The sequence below is a fragment of the Gorilla gorilla genome, chromosome 19 (assembly GCF_029281585.2).
Source record: "Gorilla gorilla gorilla isolate KB3781 chromosome 19, NHGRI_mGorGor1-v2.1_pri, whole genome shotgun sequence".
Classification (NCBI taxonomy): Eukaryota; Metazoa; Chordata; class Mammalia; order Primates; family Hominidae; genus Gorilla; species Gorilla gorilla.
In genome coordinates this window covers 100,487,021-100,504,307 of record NC_073243.2, presented here as the reverse complement: position 1 = coordinate 100,504,307, position 17,287 = coordinate 100,487,021, and the positions used below count along the sequence as shown (strand labels likewise).

General features: G+C 36.2%; 1 protein-coding gene across 4 annotated transcripts in view; it reads right to left on the bottom strand.

The window, feature by feature from the left end:
- CTNND2 (catenin delta 2) overlaps window positions 1–17,287 on the bottom strand; it is a 928,369-nt gene that overhangs the window by 612,422 nt on the left and 298,660 nt on the right. The window contains exon 1 of one of the 4 annotated variants that reach the window (XM_019013539.4): window positions 3,578–3,711. The exons of the other annotated variants lie outside the window; for them this stretch is intronic. The gene's annotated coding sequence lies outside the window, so the exon portion shown is untranslated. Of the gene's footprint in view, window positions 1–3,577; window positions 3,712–17,287 lie in introns of those variants that run through there. 4 annotated transcript variants of the gene reach the window in all.

Below are 17,287 nucleotides of genomic sequence, written 5' to 3'. Positions count from 1 at the left end.
CACTAAGAGTCTGTGTGATATCATATACCATGCCATAGAAGGGAAATTCTCAGGTCTTACTCTGCTCCGATGCAGAGTAAGAAGGGTGTTGGAACATAAGCAATTGTGAATCTGCTGCCTGTAACTGACCACTTCTCTCCTACTTAAGAGAGAATACGGGGTTGCAAGTGATAACCTTCAATACTCACTACTGTATCTGTTTCACTTTTTTAATCAGGGGAAAAAGAACACTGTATATTTGATGTTAGAAAAAATGTATTTTTTCTAACACACTATATTTATTTATATATAATACACTATATTTATATATTTTATCTATATCTATCTATCTATCTATCTATCTATCTATCTATCTATCTATCTATCTATCTATCAGATTCTCATTTGTTTGTTCAGTAAATACACCAGGCAAAGCCTAAGTGCTAGAAATGCATCAATGAAAAAAATCAGACAAAAATCCCTGCCTTCATGAAGTTTACATTCTAATGGAGAAAACAGACAGTGAACCAAATAAACAGATTACATAGAGCTACCTGTGGTAAAGGCAATTTAAAAAAGCAATTCAGGAAAATAAGACGATGGGGAGACAACTTAAGTAGAATAATTGAGAACAGCGTCATTGACAAGGTGACATTACAGAAAAGATGGGGAAGAATGAGGAGGTGAGGCGTGTGTATACCTGGGCTGGGGGGTGAGGAGAAAGGAGGGGCTAGGATGGTGTTTCACACGAAGTCAACAGAAAATGCAAAATCCAAGTTCTAGGGGCATGTTCTAGGAGAGGTGAGGAGTTTCCTCTGCAGGAGCAAAAAGTGAGAGGAGGAAACATCTTGGGAGGCGTGGGAGGGATGGGTGGCTGGTGGCAGAGCACAGAGGCCCTTGTTGGCCACTGCAGGGACTTCTGCTCTGCATAGAGTAGTAACATGATAGGATTTACATTTTCATAGGATTCCTTTGCCTGCTATTCAAAAATAATCTTTATATTCATTTATTAAAGGTTATTTTGTGTGTCACTTAATATTTATTCATCTCAGCTACATGGGGAGGACCTAATAAACACAGTTAAATGCATCATAAAAGCTATCTCAATGTTCATGCTCTCCTTGGCCACGACACCAGCACAGCAATTACTTTACTACATCCCAGGTACTAGTTCTCACATCTGGATCCCACCAGACTTTTTAGTTCTTGACCCCTAGGGAATGTCTCTTCCATTTTTATATGTGGCAATTCAATATTTAGAACAGAGGAATGACTCAAAAAAACATTTGTTGAATACAAGACATTTCGAATGCAAAATATAAGAATTCTAAAATAGCCACAAAACACAACTCTAAATCAGAATTCACACGTTAATAAGCTACCTGTAGAAACACGAACATAAATCTTTGTTCCCACACCATTCCAACTGGAACTTTTGATCAGACTTATTAGCTAGGATTCTCCAATTTGGCCATTATCATCACATAAGAGTTGAACCACATCTGGAATTGTGTGGACAAATAAATACACATATATTTAACAATGAAAATTCTTTTTTCTTAATTGTGTGGATAAAATTTATGAGTCAAATGGGCAAATATATATTTTTAAACACTTGAAACTATTTTTTGTTAATTGTGTGGATACAATTTATGAGTAAAACACCCCAGAAAAGATTTTGTAACATGGCATTAGAAAATTCTCACAATTTTTTTTATCATGTTTGACTCTCTGCTTTTGTTTAAAATGCCACCTAAAGGGCCTACTTAGTATGTTTTCAGATATATCCACATAATATAAATACCTGGATTAAAAAAAGTAAGTGTTCAAATTTAAAATATTTATATTTGGAAATATAAGGGAATGGGCAAACATAATCATACCATCAATGAGTTAACCTAATTGCGTTTTTAAAGTCTTTATTTGGATCACATACATATACTGTGTCCTATAGTTTAAAGACTTAGTGTCACGTAAATCTATTAGATTGATTTACAAAAAATGTGAGCACCCAAACACTGTATTCCTAATGTGAGACTTCATAGTCATTTACTTTTATAGTTCAGCAATATTATTAAATTACAGTCAATGTGGAAAACACTTCCAAAGGTCAAAGTTTTCTTAAATCACTTTCTAAATCCATAGCATTGAGATTGACTTTCACGCCTTAAAAAGAAAAAGATTTCCTAGCTTTAAGACAATAAACATAAACTTTTACTTTTATTTAATAATTAGTTGAAATACTTAGTAAGAGATGCCCTCAGAATAATATCTTTCTTCTGATATTATTCTGATATTCTGATATAATAAGGGCCTTTCTTCCTCAGTTTCTTTAAAATAAAAATATCCATGAGTAGGGAATTAACATATTAAAACATGAAAATATGTTTCTGATAAAATTAGATCATTTTTAAGTCAACATGGTCATTCTTCACACTTAGTTTATAACTTACAAAGTCATTCAAATTTCAAATAATATTAATCAAACATAAGTTTTATCTTGTGTTTGTCAAAATTAAGGTGAAAATCATTTTCTATCACTATTATTATTCATTTGAAAATACTTTAAGTTTAGAGATAAATACTTAAGGACTTTTTTATAAAGACTTTATAAATACTAAAGAATCTCTCAGGCATTCCATTTTACTGCACTCACAATTCTACAAGGTACAGCTATCTTAAATATATAACAATCTAAAATATAATTCCACAGATTGTCATTTTATTCAATCACTGGTTTCAAAAAATCAATTTGTTTCTTTAATCTGTTGGGTATCACAATTTTTTTTTTTTTTAACTACAGTGGTGGCACAGGTGAAATCTATGAAGCCATCGTAAATTTTGGGCAACAATTTTCTCAATGAGTTATTTGAATAAAAGCAAGCTTGAAACACTTGGTAAAGGTTTTCTATAATTAAGGGGTGTGTGCATCTTATTTACACCTGCACCATTTAGAGTGATCAAAACATGTAATTATTGTATTCTAGTTCTAGTATAAACTTATCACTGAGAACCAAATAATCTCTGCCAAAAAGAGAAAGCTATGCAACAAGTTAGCTGCCCAGTATATTAAATTTTTGGCTACTTTACATGGTGACTCTGGTTGGGTGATTTTTTTTCCTTTACTCTCCATGAATAATTTCTTTCTGGATGGGGTTATTCCTTTAACTGTGCATCGAAGGAAAAAAAAAAAAAAGACCTACAATTTCCAAATTAACTCTTACTTAATTCTCACAGAATTGTATGTGATTACTTACATGGATAATCATAACTTTCATAAAATCTAAAGTATATATCTATGACACACCAAGTCTTACTAAAAACAATAATTAAATGGTTATAATGGTTAGTTAATAGGGAAATGACCCATGAATTCTTACAACCACTTTCTGTTTAATTTGGTTATTTGGTTTTACAATTTCAATGTTCAGATGCTGAATAAATTGATAACTGTGAGGTCAGAAATAAATTCTTACCATATTTTCTATACATAACTTTAACCTGCAGTTTTAAAACTTTAGTTAAAATTATCACAAAAACAACATTCATAATGAAAGCATTGAAAAACCAAACACAGTTTTCACTTTTTGTCTTTTACCTTTGCTGTACCTTTTGAAATAAATGGTCCTTAAATACTTGAAAACTGTAGTCTAGGCAAACAAGACGACTAGTCCCAAAGATGAAGGGTTACTCTTCCCTCCTTCCCCAGGCTGTGGAGCAGGCGGTTCCTGGCATCCTACCCACCTCCCTCCTCCCTCCCTGCACCACAGCTAAAAGGAACCACAGAGCAGCTCAAAAACCGAGAAGGGAGTGAAGAACAGCCTCGAAAAAGTCAGGACGCTGAATTATCCTATGGTAATTTCTGCTTTCACTCGCAAACAGTTTAAAAGAAAGCAAAGCAAGACATATCAGAGATACCACAAGCCTAGTCGTTGCTGTCTTAAAAGAGAAAAGAATAGAGTTCAGCCAGGCACAAAGGTCTCCATGGCAACAGTGAATTTAGACCCCCATTGGCATTATTTATGCAACATTTCATCACAAAAGGACCCTCCCACTAGCCTGCCTGGCAAATTCTAGTTTTCTAATCTTCCGTTCCTTTGCCTTGAATGTATCTGGATTCTTAGCTATCTGTATGTTAACATTAAAACACACACACACACACACACACACACACACACACACACACACACAAGACAACAACAACAACAAAAACGGATCATGAAATGATTATCAAACTCAAGATAGACTTTATTTCCTTGATGAATTCAAAAGCAAGAGGCAGATTCAAGATTGTTTAGAGTTCATATTCAAAGCCAGTCCGGTTTTGGTTTCAAAGATGAACAGCTGTTCAATAAATAAGTTTATTCAAATTATTTGGTTTTTTGAAATAGATTACAATTCAAAGAGAGTACAAAATGGCAAAATCCTACCAACCCAAAAGGCTCACAGGAAAGACAGCTTGCTAGATACGGACTTTGAAGCTAAATTTTATATAATGATATCCATCCCCACCCACTCCTAGCTATTATAGTACCTCAAACAACTCCTTTGAGTCTTTTACCTGATTCTTTCTATTTTAGCCACAGCTTCCAAAAACATAAATTCGGCAAAGTATTTTAAGCACTTTTTATTGACCTGTGTACCAAATGGATCCCAGGTCCACATTTTATAATTAGACGACCTGGGACAAGTTATTTAAAACAGAGGTAACGCCCCAGTGGAATTAGGTTGCTGTGAGTATTAACAAGATGATATCTGCAGAAGTACTTTCTTCAATTATAAAACAATATACAAATGTAAATGGTTAGGATAATATTTGATGGCACTGAAAGGAAACACTAGTCTTCATTTGAAAAGGGCTGTATTTAGTATTAGTTCAAATAAGAACTAAACAAGGTGACTTCTTAAAAATAAGATTTTGTAAATTTTTTTTTTTTTTTTTTTTTGAGATGGAGTCTTGCTCTGTTCCCCAGGCTGGAGTTCAGTGACACGATCTAAGTGCACTGCAAGCTCCGCCTCCTGGGTTCACACCATTCTCCTGCCTCGGCCTCCCGAGTAGCAGGGACTATAGGCGCCCGCCACCAGGCCTGGGTAATTTTTTGTATTTTTAGTAGAGACGGGGTTTCACCATGTTAGCCAGGAGTCTTGATCTCCTGACCTCGTGATCCACCTGCCTTGGCCTCCCAAAGTGCTGGGATTACAGGTGTGAGCCACCACGCCCAGCCCTGTAAATTATTTTTTAAAAACATACAAGCTTATTATTAAAAATTCAGAGTACATACTTCGATAAAGTACAGGGTAGTCCTTATTCCATACACTCCCAGCATCAAATCCATTCTCCTTTTTGTAAGGTCCTCTGAGCTGGCCGCACCATGGTCAAGCCATCATGACATACCCCTGCCCTTGTGATAATGTACTTTGTGATATTCCCCCGCCCTTGTGAATGTACTTTGTACGATACATCCTCCCCGCCCTTGTGAATGTACCCTGCCCTTGTGACAATACACCCTCCCTGCCCTTGTAAATGTACTTTGTAACACCCTCCCCACCCTTGTGACAATACACCCTCCCAGCCCTTGTGAATGTACTTTGTATGATACATCCTCCCCGCCCTTGAGAATGTACTTTGTAACATCAACTCCCTGCCCGCAAAAAAACTGCTCCTAACTCCACCACCTATCCCAAACCTATAAACTAATGATAATCCCACCACCCTTTGCTGACACCTTTCTCAGATTCAGCCCACTTTCACCCAAGTGAATAAACAGGCTTGTTGCTCACACTAAGCCTGCTCAGGTGGTCTCTTATAGGGACACATTTAACACTTTTTATACGATTGCTTGTCTAGACCTAGATGCTTTATTCACCTTTACTTAGGTATTGACTGACACTGTGTTGTCTTTAAAACAATTTTGCAAGAAAGTTCATGGGTGCCTGTCTTTCCTGTTAATGCATGTTTAAGATGATTTTCCATTACCTGCAAGGCAGGCAAATGTCCCCATTATGTAACCCTCAGAGGCATTTTTCACCTAGAATGGAATGTTTGTGGTACCTCCAGAAGCACAACTCACCATCATTCTCTGTGAAGGTGTCCCTGGAATTGTGCCCTACTTAGAAGGTTATACAACTTTGGGATCACACTTTTCCTCACTCACAATTCTGAAGAAATCATTCAGTTACCTCTGACACTGAAAACTGCAGAATAGAATTAAAAAGCCAGATTGATATACCCCTCTTGTAAGAAAATTACTTTCCCAGGTGAGAACTATTGTAAAAATAACAACCCATACATTAGCTCCTAGTTACCTCTCTTCCACATCTATTGCCTTTTATTCTCTCTTCTGCTTTATTTCTTCATACTAGTCCTGTTAATTTCTGCACTATTTGTCTGCTTGATGCTTCTAACATGGTTTCATTTCAGCAATAGCTATTTCTTTTTTTCTTTTTTTCTTTTTGAATAATCTTTGCCAGCTCATTGTTACTCCTTTCATGCCTCCTCTGTCCTATGATTTCTTCTTTGATTTCATTTTTGCTCATAATTTTAAACTTACTCAAGTTATAAAAAAATGGTTAACTTTCTCTTACATCACCTGGGGGTAATTTTATTTTTCTGTGGTTATACTTTCTCTGCGTTTTGTGTATTTGTGTTTTTGTGTTCCTTTATTCTCTTTCTGATTTGTTTCTTACCTTTTATGGACAATGTCAACCCACTATCTTTAAACATTCCAGTTTATTACTTATTTTTGAATTATGGCAACCTTTTCTTGGCCTGACTTTTGCTTGGTAACAGATTGGGGAGGGGAGCAATTCTAAGTATGAAAAAAAGTGAAGGCAGCTGGTAGCTGAAAATGTAGTTCTTATGCTACCCACCCCCCAACCCCTGACATTATTTTCTCCTATTGGGACTTGTCCTTCATAGAGCTTCATCTCTCCTGTGTCCCCTCATGTCTTCAGAACTCAGTGTTTCAGTTGAGGATTGTGGCTCAGGAACCTATCTACCTTCTTCCTTCCTTCCTTCTTTCCTGCCTTCCTGCCTGCCTGCCTTCCTGCCTGCCTGCCTTCCTGCCTTTCTTCCTGCCTGCCTTCCTGCCTTCCTTCCTTCCTTTCTGCCTTCCTTCCTTTCTCCCTTCCTCCCGCCTTCCTTCATTCCTTCCTTCCTCTTTTTTCTAAAATGAAATATGCATAATGTATGATATCTGGGAAGATATGTGTAAACTCACATATCTCCTTCATGAGTTTGTGCTGATTTATTTCCTAGTATTATTGTAAATGGAATTTTATTCGCAATCCTCTTGTATTTTTGGTTCATTTTAGTGTTTCCAGGAAAGAAGTACAATAAAATCAACAATGTGAGATAATCATAACAGTGGTTTAAGGGAAATCCCAAAGATGCAAAAATGTTTACTCTTGACAAAGTTCAACAGTATTCTTAAGTAAAAAAAAAAATCTTTGCAGACCAGAAATAGTGGGGGAAAGCCCTCAATTTGATCAAAACAACAACCAAACATCTACCTAAAAATTATAATCAAAACCTCAGCATGCTTTTCTGGGGGGGTAAGGGGCCTGACTTAATGGACAGTGTATTCTAAAATTTATATAGAAATGCACAGGGCTAAGAAGAGCAAGCAGTCTTAAAGGAAGAGAATAAATCTGGAAGACAGCCTACCAGATAACATGGTGGACTAGAAAACTGCAGTCATAAAGATTGTGTGGTATCCACGTAAGGAGAGACAAAAAGAACAGTGGAGCAGAAGAGAATCCAGACATGAAGCCACACATACACCTGATTTACAAGAAACATGACACTGCAGTGCAGAGGGAAAGATAGTGCCTTCACCTGTTGAAAAAAAATGCAACGTGACCCCAGTTGCGAAAAAATAAAAAAAAAATCAACTCCATCTGGGGTGAAGGGCTAGATGTGAAAGATTAAATGAAAATGCTTATATGCAGCACATGCATGACCTCGGAGTAGCCATGGCTTTCTTAAGCAGGACACAAAATGAGCTAACCGTAACGGAATATAAAAAAAGTTATAAATTGGGCCATATTAAAATTGAGAAATTCTGTTAACCAAAGACCCCATCAGGAAAGTGAAAGTACACTAATGGGAGAAGATATTTTCATTCTGTCTTTCTCTGTATATGTGTTAAGTCTGAAATGCAATGTAATATGACATTAATAGGCAACCCAATAGAAAAAGGGTAAAATACTTAACAAGCACTGCACAAAAGAAAACAACCATATGACCCATGTGGCCAATAAATAAATTGGCAAACGATTGATATAGTTTGGCTGTGCCCCACCCAAATCTCATCGTGAATTGTAGCTCCCGTAATTCCCAGGTGTCATGGGAGGGACCTGGTGGGAGGTAACTGAATCATGGGGGCAGGTTTTCCCGTGCTGTTCTCATGATAGTGAATAAGTCTCAGGAGATCTGCTGGTTTTACAAAGGGCAGTTCCCCTGCATATGCTCTCTGGCCTTCTGCCATGTAAGACGTGTCTCTGTTCCTCCTTCAGTTTCCATCATGATTGTGAGGCCTCCCCACCCGTGTGGAATTGTGAGTCCATTACACCTTTTTTCCTTTTAAATCACCCAGTCTCCAGTATTTCCTCATAACAGTAGGAAAATGGACTAATACGACAATCAACTTCACTACTCACCAGGGTACAAAATTTTAACCACTACAGGGTGCCACTAAGTACTCATTAGAATGATTAAAATTCAGAGAGACAGATAATGCCCAAATTGGCAAGTATTGGGTGTTATTGGAACTTTCATAAAACTGTAAGTGGGAATATAAAATGTTAAAATAAATGTGACAGTTGTGAATTTCTTCTAAAATTCTTGATAAACATACTCTGTTTCTTAGCAATTCTACTCGATAACGCCACAGACTAAAAAATGTGCACATAAGCACACCAGAAGACATCTCCTATAATGCTGTCAGTCCCAACTGAACACTACAGAAATGCCCAGTCACTAGAATGAATATAGTATAGTACACGTACACAGTGAAATACTATTCAGCAAAGTAAATAAACCATGTATAACCAGGCACACTATTATGACCGAGTCTCACACACATAACAGTGAGCAAGCTGCACTTGCTGGAATATATTAGGCTGGTGCAAAAGTAATTGCAGTTTTTGCCATTAGAGCAAAAACCAAAATTTTTCTGTATGTATATTCTACTTTTAAAAAGGTTCTAAATTATTTTAAATCCTATATTTTTGAAAGCTATAACAGGCATGCATGTATGAAAACAGGAATATTATTTACTTACTAAATGTTCTTGATTTTAAAAAATCAATTTCAAAGGTTTCTAGCAATATTGTTGCCAATTTCCTTTTTAAAGAAAATGAAGGATTTTTACTTTTTACAAAATAAAAGTAGAACTAAAGTATAAAGGAAACACTATTTGCTGTGGTATCATTAATTTTAAAATAATTGACTATGCTGTGGCCCTTTGGACAAATAATCCAATCTTTTGGACAAAAAACAAACAAATATACACACACAAACAAAACCTACATGTTCATGATGTCCATGTCCTGGCAATTTTTATCTACTTATATGGACAGAGGGGTGGAAGAATAAGTAGCATTAACACAGAAAAGCTTTAACATGAAATAGGTGACTTGGTAGTGATTTACAAATAAGTTAAAGTTAACATTTAAAATGTTTATGCTAACAAAACTTGATATTTACGAGAGACTTTAAAAGACATGACTCCTGAAATTTTGGCTTATTATTTTCTGATAATCAGCATTTCAGTGTAAAACTGCGTAATTCTATTTATTATCCTTCCAGACGCTAAGGTATAACATTACACACAATTGACAGCCAAATTACTGTGTCTGCCTTCCAAGGGACACGGGGAAGCTCCAACACAGATTCTTTGGCAATTAAATCCTTGCAAGGAGTAATATTTTTAGGGCCAGCTCAGCTTTTATCTGTAATCCAGCAGTTATCGCTGCTAAAATGGATTGCAGGAGGTGGTAAGGAAAAAAATGGGAAAACAGGATGAGGAAGGAAGTCAAACAAACAATGCTGGACTTTTGCCTAGAGGCCTTGTAGTGACAAGTACTCAGATGCAACTGAAACCCCAGTGCTGCCTGCTGCTGCACTAAACTCTTGAAACCAAGTGTCAGACAGACTCAAAAATAGGACCATTGGTACTAAGAGACTAGATGTATATGTCATCACACACTAGCTAATATCCCTGAATCCAGTGTAAATTCGAAGTCTGTACTACCAGTGTAGGGTATATTAAATCTATTAATAATATATATTCTGGCAGGGTATAAACCTCTTATTTGAGACCTCACAAGCCTTTCTTCAATCTGTGCCTCAAACTAAAGCTTATGCAATGACAGATGAAGAAGATAAAATCATTTCAGAAGCAGCTCTCTACCCTGGCATGAAATTAATTTCACTGTATTCAAAGCAGGGTTTCTCAAATGGAATGTATAGTTGACCATCTCGGTAACAGTTCAGCTTTAAACCCATTGGCATACCTGATGTTGTAAATTATCAATCCATGAAATTCACACGCTTTTATATTTTGGGGATTAAAAAGCTTGAAGATAGCAATTTCCATCCAGTTATCAAATATACAACGACAATGATTGCCAGAAAATTAACTTAGAACACACTTTTTAAAACACATTAATTAATTAGAGGTAAAGAAACACATCTGCTATATGGAATCAGCACCACTGCCTCCCTAAAATGCCACAATGCACCAGTTTTACTATAAATATATATTCTTTCCAAATAATATCACTAATAACAAAGGCAGGATCTCATTTTTAAAGTAATCTCTTTCTCCAAGACACATACAGACATGCACACACGCATGCGCACCTTTGCAGAATGTAAAATTTTAAATTAACAAATTGAGAGTCTCTTTATGGCAGAACTGGGAGTATTTTTTGTTTATTACCAGATGGAAAGCATCTATCATATTTTATCCTTTTCTAGACCTCAGGCATAAATTTAAGGCACTGTCTTCTAAGAAATAACTCGACTTGTTTGACTACTAAGAATACTGCATCCTAATCACCCAGCATTAAGAGTGGCATTTGTTTCAATTTTTTGCATAATTAGCTCATGTCTTTACTTGATATCCTTTAACATTTATGTAAAGTGGTGATCATGAATAATACTCTGTCAAGACAGAGTGGGCCCTGTTTCTTTGGCTGGGCTTAGGTATTATGTCATTGCCCTTGGCTGAGGCACCCAAGGAATACCAATAAGAAAAGGCACATGACTAAGCATTTTAAGTTCTTCCCACAATGTGCTTGGCTAAGGCACTAGCCAAAGAGACTACTTTAAAAATATTTATTTGCAAAGCGAAATAAAACAAATGAGTAATTTCTTGAAGATATATCACATTTCAATACATCAAAGCGTAACTATATACATGTTTTTGTATAACCATTCCCTGTGGGATATATTTGCCTTTGGTATTATAAAAATCCTTTACATTTAGGCTGGAACATTTTGTCCTTTAAATAGTTAACTTCCTACAGCCTTGGGAAGTTCAGATGCGTAGAGGGTAGTGCTTAAAGGTGCTGCCTTGGAGGTGAGGGTTACAGGTGGACAAACAGGCTGAACATGACTGGCATTCCCCTATGTCTAGGACTCTAGGGTTCTCTTTGTGCTTTTTGTTTGCTTATCGGCATTTTTTTAACTGATAGCAGTATTTAAATATTTGGCAATCAATCTTTCATGAATTCTAGTATATTTGTTCCATTTCTTCTTGACTGCCTGAGAACAAGCTCTCATTTGTTCTTTGTACTATGGTGAGGTTTGGTTTGTGTGGAGCAGGACAGGCAGCGAACCCAAACAAGTCCAGCGGAATCTCTGACGATAAAAGGATGCTGCTCACAGATATGGCAGCACTGTATATTAAACCTATGTGAATCACAACAGGCTCCGTGACTTATCATTTGTAGAAACAGCACATTGTTCTTCTAGAATTTTGAAGACTTTTCTGTAAGACTTGTTGAATATACCTCTATTTCCGAACAGTGCCTATACATTGGTATCTTAAAAATGGGGCCCTTCCATGTATGTTACAGCTTAAGTTCGTTCTAGAACTGATATTGCATTATTTGAAATCAATGTTTAGGTGTCCACAGGCCTTGCTCACAGCTTTGTAAAGGTCTTAAATACTGAGTTTGCTCCCTTTACTACCCAGTCAATCTGGAATGAGATGATTCCTTGGTATTTCAAAGCTGCTGACATATCTGATGGACTGGATGAAAATTTAAGGCTCATTTAGCTCTACAGATTTATGTTATGTTCTCTATTTTTTGCTCTAAGCTTACAATTTGGCCTTAGCCAATAATGTGCTTTTCTTAATTCACCAAGGAGCAGTCCGAATTAGGGAATATTCTTTTGTTTTTTTTGAAACAGGGTGTCAGTCACCCAGGCTTGTGTGCAGTGATGTGATCACTGCTTACTGCAGCCTTAACCTCTCAGACTCAGGTGATCCTCCCACTGCAGCCTCCCAGGTAGATGGGACTACAGGTGTGCTCTGCCATGCCCAGCTAATTTTTGTATTATTTGTAGAAAAGGATTTAGCCATGTTGCCCAAGCTGATCTCAAACACCTGGGCTCAAGTGATTCGTCTGCTCTGTACTGAGACTATGGGCATGAGCCACGAAGCCTGGCTGGGAATACTCTTTGAAAATATAATAATAACAATGAAGATAAGTAGAGCTGGTATTTTATTGAGAAGTCAACTCACCACTGGATAATGAGGACAACTCATTTCCTATATCAGTGAAATTACCCTTTTCCATATTCTCATGTGATAAAAATACCTGTATTTTTGTTGTTGTTGTATCCAAAAAGCAGTTTAGCCTTAAAGTAAAATGTTATCATTGTTTCTGTGTACATCCAATGAGGCAAGTTATTATTATCTCATTTTATAAATGAGGAAACAGATTCAGAGAGGTTAAATAATTTGTCCAAAATCATGTTTGTGTTCTTAACCACTAGAGAGACCTATCTATAATCATTTACAGTTTTAAGTTTGTCTTCTAGGAGCCATGGCTAACAACCACCACATCATGTTCTTATTGGGTTTGTATAATAATGATAAATCAGATTCTCCATCCCTCTACACCACAACCAAGGGGGATACGTGCTGATGAGGAGAAATTCCAGCTTCCTCAGAATCAGGTAAGTTTCTAGGTGTGCCAGGACTCCAGGGGGGTCTCCTACCCAGTAATCCCACTAAGCGATTCTTTACCACCATGGTTTTGTCAACCATTCTAAAGGTAATCAAGGTTGATATTGTATACACATTTTAAAATCCTTTATCTGATTACATTTAAATGGTATAGTGTTGTGCCTCCTTAAATAAGAGGAAACACCTATCATCTTTCTTTTCATTAAGCCTCCTATGAGAGGGTTTACAAGTTGAGGGAAAGGAGGAAGTGTCTATTTCTTATAGTCTTAATATACGAATTGAAGATGAAGAGCTGGGAAAATATATCTTCTCCATGAAAACTGATGAAAAATATGAGACTTAACCAAAAGATTTCACAAACAACTGTAAGTATAAAACTTTAATATTTATTATAGTGAAATTCATTAACAGCTGGGTCAAAAAACACGAAAAGGAAGTAAGCATCTTGTATTAGTGCATTCTCACGCTGCTATCAAGAACTACCTGAGACTGGGTAATCTATTAAAAAAAAGATGATTAATTGACTCACAGATATGCATGGCTGGGGAGCCTCAGGAAACTCACAATTACGTCAGAAGGTGAAGGGGAAGCAAGGCACGCCTTACATGGCAGCAGGAGAAAGAGAGTGAGTGAGCAGGGAACTGCCACACACTTTTAAACCATCAGATCTCATCAGATGTCATGAGAACTCTATCACAAGACAGCACCAGGGAGATGGTGCTAAGGCATTTGAAACCACCCCCATGATCCAGTCATCTCCTACTAAGCCCCACCTTCAACACTTGGGAATTACAATTCCACATGAGATATGAGTGGGGACACAGATCCAAATCATAACACATCCAGAGCAACATCAAAAATGTATGGGACAATCTACTTAGGCAGTTCATGATAACATAGCAATATTTCCTGGAAAACTAAAAAAAATTAATAATAAGTGTTAAAGGAGGAAAGTTAACTATTCTAGTAAACTTCATCTTGAACAGGTATTTCATTTCTAATAGATGTTTCTGGAAGCTTGTGTCTTCTAGAACTTTTCTGTAGTTATAAATATATTTACACATATTTAATGACCATTTTTGGAGTTTTGAAAAAGTAACTCCTTTTGTGTATGAAATTTTGAAGTTGCCTGCAATAGTTCTTGCCATATATAGCATTTCTTCTCAAACGTGACATCCATGACTGGCAAAGGATTTGGGTTTTTTTGCTTGTTTGTTTGCTTTTGCTAGTTCTTAAAATCCCAAACAAGTAGAACTTGTACTTATTCATGAGGTCCACGTAAATCAAAGGTTAGATTTATACCCGTGAGTACAATTCAGTGAAAAGTCAGGAAAATGGAAAAGTGATTGCGAAAATGGAGTTTAGACTTTCCCTTGGGGTTCTCAGACCAGGAAGCTTGCTATTCTGGTGATGAGAAATGGCACACTGATTTGGCTATCTAATTTCTTGAGAGTCTTATTGCATACCCAGGAACCATAAAAGTGGAAGTTTCTTCTGCTCTTCTGTCGGCATTCTATGGCCATAGAGTTAATACTTGGGTTACACTCAGGAATCCGAGTTAAGAAGTGCCTCCAAAATGCATCAAGGTACCTACTTTTAGCAAGTCCCAAATATTGAGACCACCAATGGTCTTTATCCGATTCTAAAGCAAAACTATAAATATGGATCTGAATTTAAATTATCCATGATTAAAATATGTGACTTAAATTTCCATTCCTCCATCTACCATCTAGAGTTTTCCTCAGCTGACACTGTCAATGTTGGAGGCAATCACTGAAGTATTTACCTGCTTACAGAATTACATACCTATGCTAATACAGCAAGTGTGTGAACACACTGTTTTGTCAAGTATGGGAAAAACATTTGCTGACACCTAAAGTCTAAGCAATATGTGAAGTACACTAAAACTAAAAAAACAAAACAACAAAAAAAATTTTGTATTATATGTATCAAATATTTTCCACAGATATATTAAGTATATTGTGTGTTGTAGGTGAACAATTGTACCAACATGTGTGCAAATCTTTTATATGAAGATTAGGCCAGGCATAGTGGCTCACGCCTGTAATCCCAGCACTTTGGGAGCCTGAGGCAGGTGGATCACTTGAAGTCAGGAGTTCGAGACCAGTTTGACCAACATAGTGAAACCCCATCTCTACTAAAAATAGAAAAATCAGCCCAGCGTGGTGGTGCATGCCTGTAATCCCAGCTACTTGGGAGGCTGAGACAAGAGAATTGCTTGAACCTGGGAGGCAGAGGTTCCAGTAAGCCAAGATCACACCAATGCACTCCAGCCTGGGCAACAGAGCAAGATTCTGTCTCAAAAAAAAAAAAAAAAAAAAAATGAAGACTAGCCCAGGAAATTGTATTTCAAAATTATTGGGCAGAACACTCCCAGACAACGATGTTAGTAAATTAGCTTAGTAGTAATAAATAGCACAGAAATCAGAAGGTAATGAGAGCATTGGTGGTAAAAATGTGGTGGGAAGAAGGTACCAGCAGACATTGTGAAGTCATCCATGAGTGCTTGCCTCCCAGTGAGAAGGCAAGCTCACAGGTAAAGAGCTAAATTAAATGAAATGAATCCAAAGAATTCTAAATCTGACAAATATTCTAATTTGACTTGCATAAAACAGCAAGGATTTTTTTTTATACATGATACTCTATTTTAGTAACACTATATATATAGATGTCAAAATATCTTAGAATGCCACATCTCTGAATGTATAACTAAGGACTATGTGAATAACGTGTTTGTATCCATAGATGTATAAACGAGAACATACATATGCATATTTCTCATAAACATAATGTTGAGCAGCAAAATATTTGAGAACAACAGGAAAGCTAGTATCACATTGTTTCTGTTTCCCATAGCATTATTTTCAGTTTTTTTCTCTTCATGACCTAATTGGAATGATCAGATTCCATTCTTCTCCATTTTGCATAGACTCTTTCTTGCAATTCTATGGAAAATGATGTATTGCTCTATAAGAATTTTATTTTTTTGTGAAAAAAATGAAAGGAAGGCACATCATATTAAGTGATAAATAATTGGAACAGATTTAATTCCAGTTATTAAAAATAAAATTTAGATCTCTAAATTTTAATGTGGTCTATTTGAAAACCCTTAATCATTTTAAATTTATTCAAATCATTTTATTAGATGTAATTGTTAATATTTAATTGTTCACTTCTCACAACTCATTAAGATTTTAATAACATATTTTTCTAAATGAGAATATATAATAATAATACATAAATATATCTGCTGCCTTACAGTTTATAAAATGGATTTACATAAATTATCACTTTTGATCTTCTTAATAATCTTTTAAGTAGCTATTAAAATCTAAAACCAAAGAGAGATTATGAATTTAATAACAGAAAGCTAATTTAGATCAAAATTCTTATTTGGGAAGTTAAATTACCAAGCTAATTACTGAAAATACTCAGGCACACATTCAAATATGCTTCGGTACTTAGGTACTGCTCATTAAAGAAAACACCTGGATAGTGGTACTATGTCTCAGAACATTCACCAGAACCTGTTCAACTCAAATCTGCCCCCGCCAAACACTCTAGAAGATTTCGCCAGGTGGGGAAAAGTGCCCTCCTCCCTACTACCCTGTGTTCCCAAGGCTCAGGCAGGCATTCCTCCAAGAGGGTGTTAATTAAGTTCCCTTAATAATAAAGGGATATAAAGCACTATGGGATACAATTTCTCCCCTTAAGAAAGTTAATAACATAATTTCCTTAAAAATATATTTTATTATTATGAAATACTCCATCATAATTTAATTTTTAACATTGCAAGTGGCTCATAACAATGCAGTAGCATCATCGCTTCAATATCAATATAATCATAATTAGGAAATTACAGATAGAAATCTATTAGAGTTTTACACCGCTGGTACCAAGAACTCAATGATTTTTGTCATCTGGGAAGAGCTGAAAATCCAAAGAACACAAATGAATATTTCTTTTCAGGCAAGTTCCCCATGGACATGTGTCAGTATGCATAATAAACACGATGACATTAGATAGTGCTATTCAAACACCCTCTTGGCAGTTGAAGCAAGAAACAAGGGCATTGCCCTTTG